General features: G+C 32.1%; 1 pseudogene across 1 annotated transcript; it reads right to left on the bottom strand.

The window, feature by feature from the left end:
• Nucleotides 1-4,481: 4,481 nt before the first annotated feature.
• LOC143621707 (salicylic acid-binding protein 2-like) lies at nucleotides 4,482-7,603 on the bottom strand (annotated as a pseudogene). Its single transcript, XR_013151586.1, has 3 exons — nucleotides 7,197-7,603; nucleotides 4,921-5,058; nucleotides 4,482-4,801 (listed from the first exon to the last, which is right to left on the bottom strand). The product of XR_013151586.1 is annotated as a salicylic acid-binding protein 2-like (transcript).
• Between the last annotated feature and the right edge of the window lie 5,256 nt (nucleotides 7,604-12,859).

Genomic DNA, 12,859 nt, shown 5'->3' with positions numbered 1-12,859 from the left:
GGTGATATGGTGCCATTAAACCTACTACTGTTATTTGTGATTCACATGACATAGTGATATGGTTTGGTCGTTAAATTTTAGGAATATAATTTGGTCTGTAAACATGTCTACTACGAACTGGATTTGCTTGGAGGGTATTTTGGCCGTTTCTACAGTATTGTGTATGAATATGAATTTATGGGTATATTACGAGTTTGTTAGATAACTGGCTGTTTGATGTGTGCAGAAAACAAAGAAAGCGAGTTAGAAGGCGGGTTAGAAGTAGGGGTGTGTTTTTTATCCGTACCCGAATAAGAAACCCGAACCGAAGCGGCCCGAGACCCGAATAACCCGATCCGATTAAACTCCTAACCCGAACCTGAGATAAAATATTCGGGTCGGTATTTGGGTTGAAATACCCTTATTCGGGTTGACCAGAATAACCCGAATTATGATACATCGATGTATGTATCCTAATTTTTATAGGGTAATTTAGCGGTGAAGTAACATAGTGATCATATGTATTCTTGTTGGGTTGTTCTCAATACTCCAATTAATATATGGATCTATCACATTGGATCCTAATGTATTAATTACCATAAAACATTTTGAGAATGTATATTCAATTCAAAAACTTAAATAGTATAGTATTTAAACGAATATGTATTGGGCATGTTTCTTCAATCTACACAAGTATTGTTTAACATGTTACAACACTCCATCCCGTCTAATGCATGCTTGTATGATAAATTTCAGGTTTTGCTAAATATTATAATTCATTATTGAATATGGTTGTATATTACGGTTTTATAACGACTTAGAATATGGTTTTTTTTATATTGTTAAAGGTGGATAATTTTTTTTTAATTTGTTAAACTCGACCCGAATTAACCCGACCCGTTTAACCCGAAACCCGAACAAACCGAACTTATTTGGGTCGGTTTTTGGGTCAATTTGTTTTGTGCTCAAACCCGAACAACCCGACCCGAACAAACCGAAACCCGAATAAATAACCCGAAGAACACCCCTAGTTAGAAGCCACTCTTTGAAGCTTCTCAAAAGATTAGACGAGGTATATAATTCTTTCTTCACTTTTCTTTTTCAATTTTGATGTTTTATTTGATTAATAAAACAAAAGTTGTGAACTAAAACTAAATTATGTATAAGCCTAATTCAGTTTCAGCTGTTTGTTTAGCCTATTTATGTTAGTATTGCCCAAGCTTTGAGAGAACTCATTTGGATTGGAAGACACAAGTCAATGGGGAATCACTATCTCAATGTTCACTTGAAGTTTATTGTTGAACAGTCACGTTATAAGTAAGGTTACATTTTATTGTTAACGGATAGGATTGAAATTTGTTTTTTTTAGTAATTGTGTTTTTGTTAATAATGTGTCAAATTGAACATGTACACAAACAAATTATTCACCGCCTTTCTATCTAAGAATGATACACTTTGAATGAGTTTTAGACCGTTTTGACCAACTTGACCCATTCGACCCGTATTTATTTTTAAACAAAATCTTTTAATTAGTTTTTAGTTTCGTTTCGATTAGATTTCTTTTGATTTTTGGTTTCATTTTAGTTTATCCGGTTTTCTAAGGTTTGTTTCAATTTATTTGGTTTATATAGCTTAATTATTCAAAAATTAAACTGTCATTCATCGAAAAAACCCGTGTAATACTGTAATACGTGCTCGAGGTATGACGAATGGACGAACTAATATGCAAGTAAAAAATATAAACAAAAAAGATAATAATTAAACAGAGTCAGATTATTAAACATCTGTTGCAAATGAAGGTCTCAAGTGCGCCACATTCTATCGATTATCTTTTTGTCTTTTTAACTCTTATTGCATTCATATATGACACATTTGAATTTTGTGGTCAAACCTAATACATATACATTTTGTGTTTTGATCTTGCGATTGATTTGTTCGACAACCACGCTTTCAAATTTTTATAGAACCGTCTTCGCACTTGATGAAAGTAATATTTTGGTATTACTCTCTCGAGTTGAAATATAACCCGTGTTCAACCTCTTACATGTATATATAACATGTATCGGCCCGTTAGTGACTTGGTAATTGATGACATCCCCATTAATAATCAAATTATTTTACTCGTATTAGAGTAATAAAACATACGCCGATTTACCCGTAAAACATTGGATATGGGTCCGTTTTGGTTCGCTTATTGTGACGGGTGAAAAGAGTAATAAAACATGCGCCGGTTAACTCGCTATATATTTGAAGGTATTCAGGTCCCACAATCCATTTTGTTGATGAGACTTATCACACAGGGCGAACTATAGCTAAAGAATAGTTCCATCGCTTGCTAATGACACTGCCGAAGAACTTTTTGTGAGGGTTCTTTGTCAGGAAACTGAAATTGTGTCTATTTAAATGAAGTCCGTGTTTTTTTTAATCTTTTGTAATTCTATGACATGGTAGTTAACAATGTGAAATAACTAGGACATTTTTCATATTGGTTGTTAACAATGTGAATTTTTGCATCATGTATAAAAGTTTGTATCTTTTTTAATCTTTCTTTCCATTTAGATTGATAAGAGTTTGTTAAGGCTTGTAATAAAAATATGAACAAATGGACTAATGAAGGAAGAGAAGAAAAGGATTTCTTAAAAGAAGTTACAAAATCATTAGAGGCGCATTTTTTAAACAATGGATTCTCATAATCACTCACACTTTTCAGTTAAAAAGACAAATCTTAAATAAATTAAATGGAAACTAAATATATAGAGATAATATTAAACATATATAAATTTTTAGTAATATTGTTTTAAAAAAACAACTTAATTTAACTTATGATCAGAAAACTTTCGTTAATAAAATTCAAAAACTAATAAAAGTTCTCTTATAATTGATGCTTATTACGTCAACAGACTTAACTTCATACAGGTAAAAAACACAATAATTCTCCATAAAATGAAATTAAACCGTAAATGATATCAAAACCAAAATAAAACTTACTTGTTTAAGATATATTTGAATGTGAACGTATCGTGTCAACAAAAGCATAATACAACAAGCACATACAAATATACAAGAAAACCACAAATTAAACTTCATTAAGGTAAAAACATATAATAACACTCCACATGATGAAATGAAAACACCTACGACAAGAAAACAAAATATTCGACTTGCTCGTTTGAGATAGATGTGAAAGTGAAATTAGACTTTAGAAATTTAAATCTATCGATTGAATCAAAGTTCAATGCACTATCAAGCCCAAAATTCAAATCTGAAACAACAAAATGTCGGGTCACAATAATTAGTAGACCCATGCGAGTTCATTTGAGGTGATCCATTAAACATCATATATGTTTTGCATCACCAATCAACCCTAACAACTCTATGCAAATGTAAATAAAACAAAACTAAATTTTACGCATAGCATACTTTATACATTCATGTAACATTTAATTTTAATGCCTAAAATCATCATACATGAAAAATATATATTCACAATAAGTAAAAAAAAAACTAAAGGTAACTCGCTTATATATCTTAAAGGTCACTTCATATATATATTATAAGTGTTAGCTAAAAGTTGTGGGGCGTCTGTAACCACTTCTCTATGTTGTTCATTAAATTAAACTTATTAACTTGTTTTGTGTTTTTTTTCTAAGTTTGTAACAATTGACGGTGAAAACATTTTTATGTTTTTAATTTTTTTGTTTTTTTTATTAAATTTTGAGTTGTGATTTTTTTATTAATTTTTTTTAAAAGATTTTTTTGTATGGCTAAAAAATCCTTCTAATTCTTCTCATCAATAACTTGACCCTATGCCCTATTCTATTTGTTATTTCACATTTGAGCATAAATTGGAATCATAATTTATAAGTGGTGCCTTTATTCTTTTTCCCATTTTACTTTCACTTATTTCCAATTTATTCACTTATGCCCATACTTTATTCGTATTCTGAGCGTAAATTGGAATCAAAATTTGCAAGTGGGTAATCTCCAGGTGGTTCATTTTAATAGCTCTGTTCTTTAGGAAATGGGATTAGGTATTATTATTGGATAATGATGAATTTGATCACGAAATTAAACACTCGATGAATTAGTTGATTTATGTTATTTGTAATCGATGAACAATTTTGTTTCATAAACAAAGTAACTTTGGAATAAATGGTCAGTCATACTCGATTACTCGCATCTGTTATTCCGATTTGTATCACGCCCGATGAGTTGATTGATTGTATTTTCTTAATTAGAACGTGAATTTAGATTCAAGTTATTTACAAATTTTTCACCATCTGAAATCGAAATCGATGCCTAATACGCTCGTGTCCATTAACATACCATAAATCATTTTTGTATAGTAACTCACCCATGCATAATTACAGTATTTTTTAATAAAACATGAAAATATTCATAAAATATATTTAAAACGAAAAATTATTTAGATACACTATAAATTCCGAAAATGACATGAAAGATAAATTAAAGAAGCAAATAAAATCATCATCATTAAAGGCCAATTAATAATGACTCAGTGAGTTGCTTCGACTCACTGAGTTGACTAAGCATAATGATCGACAATATCAAGGAGGCAAAGACTGAGTTGCTTTGGGTCACATAACATCGGCATATGATCAACATGTTTAAGTTCTTTCACCACCTCAGCTGGATTATTGTCGATCATCCATTGTTGAAACTCCTTGATGGCGTTATCTTCATCGCAAACGACATATGCTCGTCTTACAGAACCGAACCCTTCTTTTGTAAATTGGTTTGAGTTCTTTAGATCTTTAATAAATAGTGAAGGTCTTATCAATGTTTTCCCTAGTTCACGGTCCTGCATTTATATAGTATAATAGTTAGTATGGACCATTTATTTGTACACGAACAATAAATTTACATTTGTTCTTGTGGTTTCATGTAAATAATGATCACGATGATGATGATGATAACAACCTCATCGAAGCAAAGTTGATAGAGCTTGGAGGATAGAAACTTAGGGCCGAAAAACATCGATATTTCGGACTCGGTATCATCGTTGTATGGCAAGAATTGTGTGTCCAACCATGCTTCTGCTGGAGTGATTTCATTATACTTCAAAATCAAGAGAATAATATTAGATTTAGATTGATAAGAAATTTTGAAATAATTAAGAAATTTTGAAATATTGGTATAGTGATATGGTGTCATTTCTCGTAAATGTGAAGTGGTGGGTTCGAATTCTTGCTAATGCAAGATTTGAAAGATTTTAGATGGAAAATTTGATGTATGAAAAGAAAATTAACAATTAATTAATTTTAAAATAATTAATTATTTTTTAAAAGAATCTACTAAATCTTTAAATAATTTAGAAAAGAAAAGCAATGATTAATTAATTTTTAAACAAAATTGACAGTAATAAGTTTTGAAATAATTGTGATAAGAAAAGTAATAATTAATTATTTCTAAAATAATTCCCAAAAGAAAAGTAATGATTGACTAATGGAGAGGTCTGCCCTCCCTTATGGAAACACAGGCTCGCTTCTCGCTCGAGCTTGTTTGACGGACACCTGAATAAATAGATAAATCAGAGCTTTAGTTATGGGTTTGAACCCATTAGGAAGCGAGGATTTACGGGTTTCATTCGGTTCTCAGGCATTAGGAAGGGTACAGTCTGACAGCGATCAAGGAGTCAAATTTGAAGATAGCCCGAACATGATACTCAAATAGTCAATTAGTTTTGAAACAAAATTTATAGCTAATAAATTTTGAAATAAATTTGATAAGAAAAGTAAACGATCAATTAAATTTGACTTAATTGATTAATGGGGTAATTCCTAAAATAATCCATTTGAAGTGAGAGATTCTCAAAATAGTCCATTTGAAGAGAGAGATTCCCAAAATAGCCAATACAAACTTATCTCCAACGTGACATTGGTAATCGTGACGTGAGATTTGTTAACACTCACATTGTGACACGTGTAAAGGTACGTGAAAGTTACTCCCAAATTTGTCTGCGCCGATAGTTTTCTGGCCAAAATCTTTTTTTCTAAAAAACCATGGTTTTCGAATTAAAGTTATCGGCCCCATGAGTTTTCAAAAGCTATCAGTTTCCGCGTTTTTTGAAACTCATAGCCTCCGACGCATTTCAGGTGAATTTCATCTTTTTTTGCATTAAAATAAGAGTTGTCAAAAAAGATTGATTTTTTTGTTATAAATTATTTAAATTATATGGTTTTTAGATGAAAGTTATATTTTTTTTAATAAAAAGAATAGTTGTTTATAAAACTTTTTTGAAAATCATATCTACCACCCACCACCACCATTCACCACCACCACCCACCACCGCCATCATCAACCACCACCACCATCATCAACCACCGCCATCATCAACCACCACCCACCACCATCATCCACCACCACCACCCACCGCCATCATCCACCATCACCACCCACTGCCATCATCAACCACCACTCACCACCGCCATCATCAACCGCCACCACCCACAACCATTATCCACCCCCATCATCAACCACCACCACCCACCGCCATCATCCACCACCCACCACATTCTTAACACTTGCCATATTTTTAAAAGTTTTATGAAAATCATCTTAGGAGATTAAATTCATTAGGAAATTATCGTTTTTTTTTTACTTTTTGAAAATCATATAAAAAGACTAAATTTATTGGAAAAATATCTTCTTTTTTTTGTAACTTTTTTGAAAATTTTCGTATGAGACGAAATTCACCTAAAATGCGTCGGATGAGATGAATTTCGAAAAAACACGAATTTCGTCTTTTTTTGAAAACTCACGGAGCCGATAACTCTAACTCGAAAACCATGGTTTTTCAGAAAAGATTTTGGCCAGAAAATTATCTGCGCAAACAGATTTGGGAGTAACTTTCACGTACCTTACACGTGTCACAATGTGAGTGGTTAACAAATCTCACGTTACGATTACCAATGTCACGTTGAAGATAAGTTTGTATGGACTATTTTGGGAATCTCTCTCTTTAAATAGACTATTTTGGGAATTACCCCTTGATTAATTTTGAAATAATTGACTAATAAATTTGTTTTTTTCTAATAATTGACAATAAACTTTAATGATTAATTATTACCTGGTCCAAAAAATAAGAAAAGTAAACAATCAATTAAATTTTAAATAATTGATTAATTTTGAAATAATTGACTAATGAATTTGTTTTTTTCTAAAAATTGACAAGAAACTTAATGATTAATTATTACCTGGTCCAAAACGTAAGAAGGCTTATGAGCTGAATCCGGCATGAAGGCGGTGAGAAAGACGGCCAACGAGACTTTATCTGGGAATTTCTCCATGGCAAGGGCTATGTTCATGCCACCGAGGCTATGACCGACCAACACAACCTTCTCTTCGGGTGGAAGGGTGGCCATTTAAGTCTAGCAATTGCAGTGTGTAGTCAGAAAGTGTAGCCACTTGTTGTATTTCTTTAAGGTTGGTGCCAGAGGCAGTAAGATCAAAGACGGATACGCGGTGGCTGGAGGCTTCCAGAAGAGGTTTGAGCTTGAACCAACACCAGGCTCCATGGCATGCACCATGTACCAGGACAAAGTGTTTTTGTTGATTGCTGGTGAGTACCATGCTAATTAATATGTTGGTATTGGTGTCTTTTGGGTGTATTATTTATAGGAATATTTGACAAATAATAAAAACGTGTTAAAGTATTTTATGACGAACCTATGAATTTTGAGAAGACTTTTTTGGAGACTTTTCAAAATTGGGGGATAATTATGAATTAAAAAAAAGGTTATTTAGGGATTTTTCCTCTTTTTAAATTCCCTCACTTTTTCATAAAGATTATTTTGAATAAATTTACATGATAGATGGAGCATGTAAATTGATAGCCATAAACCTGGTATGTTTTTAACTTATATAATATGGTAATTTTATTCAATCTTTTTTAGATGACTCAGTTTTGTTTTGTTCCAAATTTAAAATATTCAATTTAATTTGTTAGATTCAATATAGAAGAGATGACGAAGAAGTTGAAGATGGGAAGAAAAGAGATTTGTGTGTTTCATCGTCACTAGATAGCAATCGTGGGAGGTTTGTTACTGGTTAATTTTAATGAATGCCTATAAATTGATGTTGAATTAGCTTGATTTTGATTCTGAATGTTTGTAATTTGTTTGTTCTATAGCTTTGGGAACATGACATCAAATGGGCAGTGTAAGTCATCAGCTAATAAAGTTTTTTTAGAATTGATATTATTTCTTTTAAGGTATGTTGATTTGGTAAATGTACGTCTTCAACTTTTGGTGGAGGCATACGAAAAAGGAGGACAAAGAGGGCTACAATGTTAGAGTTGCAAAAGCAGTCCTTTGATCTCTAAACCAGAGTGACATAGCTGGAAAGCGCATAAAGCTTGAAAAAAGTATTTTAGTTGGTTTTGTTATTAGTCACACATACATGAGTTAATAATCAAATTTGGTTATTTTTGTTTAAGGATATGAAGGGATGTAATGGAGAGTGGTTTGAGTTAGAAAAAAGTTTATAGGAAAATGAAAATTCAAATGACCCAAGTTTCGAAATCTAAGTTATTTTGACGTAAGTGCTAACTGCCAACGCTTTGTTTATGATAATATTTTTTTCTATTGTTTTTAGTAAATAATTTTAATATTTAGATAGTTTGTTATGTTAAATTTCTTTTTAGAAAAAGGAGTATATATGAATATATCAGTGGTGAACATGGGTTTGATGCATTACGAATGAACACGAACCACAATTTGGTTGTCATGTGTCTGTGAACTGTTCGTTTGTCCGGTAAAAGTGTAACAAACGAACATGAACAACACTTCGTCCGTTCAGTTCGGTAAAGTCTTCATTCCTTTATGTCCGTGCATGTTTTGTAGCGTGTTCATTCATTTAAGTTCGTTCATTTACATTCATTAAGTTTTTTGTTTATGTTCCTTCGTTAATGGCTTTTTACACTTTTGTAACTTATATATTTTATTTATCCAAGCATTTAAACTTTGAAGAACTTAGACCTTTCACACAATTTTTTGATAATAATGACTATGATTACTCTGTTAACTGCTTTTTTAAGTTAAACAAGATTTATCTTTTGGACGGTTATACATCTAATGTTTGTGATTAACAATGTTGTTTTGTATTTTCAAATTAATATGTGTATGTTTGTTTGTGTTTATTTGTGTTCGTCTAGAAAGTTAACGAATGAACATGAACAAGTTCGCTTCCTTAATGGACGAAGACGAACACGAAATTACGTTCAGTTGTGTGTTTATGAACCGTTCTTTTGTCTAATAAAAGCTTAAAGAACGAACATGTATTATCTTATTAATCCATTAAAGGGATTACCCGTTTATTTTATTTAGTTTGTTTATATTTAAAACTTTGTATTTGGATCATTTGTAATTATAAGTTTTTGATCTTTTGACTGTTTTACCCTTCATTGGTTAAATTTTCTTCTCTTTTTTTTTCGTACCATTTTGAAGGTTAAAATATTTATATATGTATGATAAAAGGGGCACTTTCAAGAAAAAAAAGATCATGATGGTTCAACTTATAATTTTTAAGAAGTTGATACAGGAAAAAAAATGTTATATGAACTAGATGATATGGAAGGAGTAGATATCATCATTTTAATAATATTAGGTAAATACACATATATTTCTAGGTGTACAACACTTTTTTATGTGTTGTTTCTGTTCACTAAAGTAATTATTATATTATTATAACAGTCAGGGTGAAATGGACAAACTTGCAATGGAAGAAGCGGGTGGCTCTTGAACAAGTTTCCTCTAAAGATTTGCCGTCTCAAGAAAAGGTTAATTTAACTTTGAAATTTAAATTTTGGCATTTTTGTGTTTTCTTAATGGATCTTTTTGGCAACGTATTAGTCTTGTCGTAATAAACAAAATTTTGTAGGTGTTCAGATTACGTCTTTATGAGAAATTTTTATTTTATCTATTTACAAACTTTTATAAAATGGTGGATGCAAATAAACCTTGAGTGGTTAAAACTGTTGACAACATAGGATTGAAGCGGATTCAAAACAACATGAAAGTTAAGATAATTACATAATTTTTATGCAAATAATATAATGAGTGAAATAACGAAAGTTATATTATATTGGTTTTGCATATATATCTTATTTATGACAAATCAATCTAACAACCAAAGCTTTAAATGCTTTCGTAAATTTATATATGTTTTTTACTTGATTTCTCTTTTGCATCTTCAAACAACTCAATGGGCGACTAAATGGTAGTGCAAAGGCAACACAAGCTTGAAGACCACAAGATTTAATTATGTTAACAAAGAGTAGCTTTCAAATGCTTATTCTATTGTATATTGTATTTTGTTACTATATTATTCTTTTTATACAAATTTTAAATTCTCAATTATTATATGTTATTTCTATTGAATTACCGTGTGATAAATCGTCATACACGTTGTTCGAAAACCTATTGGAGGTAAAACTAAGCTGCTCTTTTAGGCATATATAGCTGACCATACGAGTTGCTTGGGCTTTGTGTAAAAGAAACCTATAGGATACGTGATTTATCTTTTGGATGGTTATATTTAATGTTTGTGATTAACAATGTTTTATGTTTTCAAATTGAAATATGTTCATTTGTGTTTATTTGTGTTCATCTAGAAAATTAACGAACGAACACGAACAATTTCATTTCCCTAATAACAAAAGTTATGTGAAATTAATTGATTAGACGTAATTTGTTTATGAAAAAAAAATATTATATGTATACCAAAGCACCAATGATGCAACTTCTAAACAACAATGATGTAACTTGATTATTTGAGTTCAAACATGTTATGTATTGCAGATTCTTCTGAATGATGCAACTTCTAAACAACAATTAACAGTTTCAAAGATGATATGAAACACTACAAACCGAACAATCTCTCAACAATATGAACACTACAGAGAATATTACTAACGATTAAAGGAATCATCCCGAAATTATCAACAAATTTGGTGCACTTCTAACAGCTTCAAAACTACAACAACAAGCCCATCCAAACCTGCTACAAGCCCATCAACAAATTCAGTGCACTTCTAACACCTTCGAAACCACAGCTATGTATAAGCTCATCTAAACCTACTACAAGCTCACCTTCTACTTAAACTGTAACCTAACTCTAAACCTAGCTCATCTCGGTCTAAAGCATAACTCCAACCCAACTCTAAACGTAGCCCGTTTCGCCGTCTTGGTCTAAAACATTATAACCATGCAACAATATAAATTCTGAATGAATATAACAAACTTACTTACAATAAATTAAAATCCAAAAACATATATTCACAATAATAAAAACGACAAATGTTAAAAACCCACGTAATATACGGACTAAAACCTAGTATATTATAGATCTGGCATAGAACTTTATTAAGTAATAACCTCCAAGATAAAGTATAAGCATCAAACTATGTTAAAGTAAGTATATATGTATATTTAATGACTATAAATTCACCTATTTCTGTGTTATTATAATTATTTTTCTTAAAAAAGTAACCACTGAATGACTAGTCTTTTGCTATTATCAGGCACATGATATCTTAAGGGTCAGTTCAAATATTTCTTAGGTAAACATGTTGAATGACCAATGACGTTAGAAAAAAAATAAAAAAAATCGTAAGGTCTAAACGCTTGCAAGAAAATTAATACCAAGCAGCCTTTGGGCTTTGATTCAATTACTAAAGCAACATTAGTAATGCATAAACATGTAGTTAGGCGATGGTAGTGTTGGATTTTATGGTCGTTTCGGGTCAAGTCAACGTGACCGACCCGAATGTGACCCGGACAGAGTTACACAGGGGATAACGAGACAAAGGTCTACTTAAATAATAATTAGTCCCGACACAATATATATTAGGTGGACTGGATGTTGATTAAAGGCTTTATTTGGTTAATTGGGCTTAAGCCCAAATTGATTTAATTGTTAAACCCTAAATGTGTTATCTATAAATACATAATATTATCTATTTATGGTAATTTTAACAAACCCTAGCCTCTCTTACACACTAGTCCAGCTGCCACCACCGCCGGCCGTTTTTTTCGGCCACCGGAAAAACGCGCCGCCACCTTCTCCGGTCCTTTGACGTCACATACCACCATCTCAGCCTCCCATAGCTTACTGGTGCTTCTTGTCTATCTATCTACAGCTGCTATTGCTGTTTGTTGTTATCGGAGACCCGCCGGAAAAACGTGGCAGCCGTCGGACCACCACAGCCAGCCACCGGACCACCGCAGCTTACAGCTTTTGTTCCTCTGTGTTGTCTGTTGCTGTTTGCCGTCTACTGCCGCCACCGTACAGCCTGCCGGAATCCGCCGTCGCCGCCGTTTAACGCCGCCGTCACCGGATCTGTTTGGTGTTGTTGATTGTGTCAAGCTAGCTCATCTCGTTAAGCCTTCGGTGTGCCTTCTCGGTTTGTGTATAACCGAGGTATATCGAATACCGATATATGGTTGTTTATCTTTCGTTTAATCGTACTCGTATAATGGTTGTAATCGGATCCGGGTTTTTTTGGGTTTTCGGTTTTGGTTCGTTTAATCCTTTAATCGTTCCGCTGTGTTTTTATAGTTCGTTTAAGTTTGTATATTAATAATGATTAATATTTATTGAAACGAAATAATTAACTAAAATGGGTTTAAAATGTTTGACCGTTTTCGTTCCGAACCACCGTTGAAACCCAACAGTGGTATCAGAGCCGAGGTTACAACGTACGAGTCGATACCGGTTCGTTTAAACCGGATCTACGTCTTAAACTTTAAATCGTTTAAAGTTTATATATCTAGATCTGTTTTCGGGTGATTTTGATTTGGTCAAAGTTTTGTTTATTTTATTTGACCAAGTCAAAACGACCCGAAATTTTATTTTTTTT

This window comes from Bidens hawaiensis, unplaced genomic scaffold (assembly GCF_021521415.1).
Source record: "Bidens hawaiensis isolate Kalapana, Puna unplaced genomic scaffold, B.hawaiensis_p1.1 tig00002935_1, whole genome shotgun sequence".
NCBI lineage: Eukaryota > Viridiplantae > Streptophyta > Magnoliopsida > Asterales > Asteraceae > Bidens > Bidens hawaiensis.
This window is presented reverse-complemented; position numbering and strand designations above follow the sequence as displayed.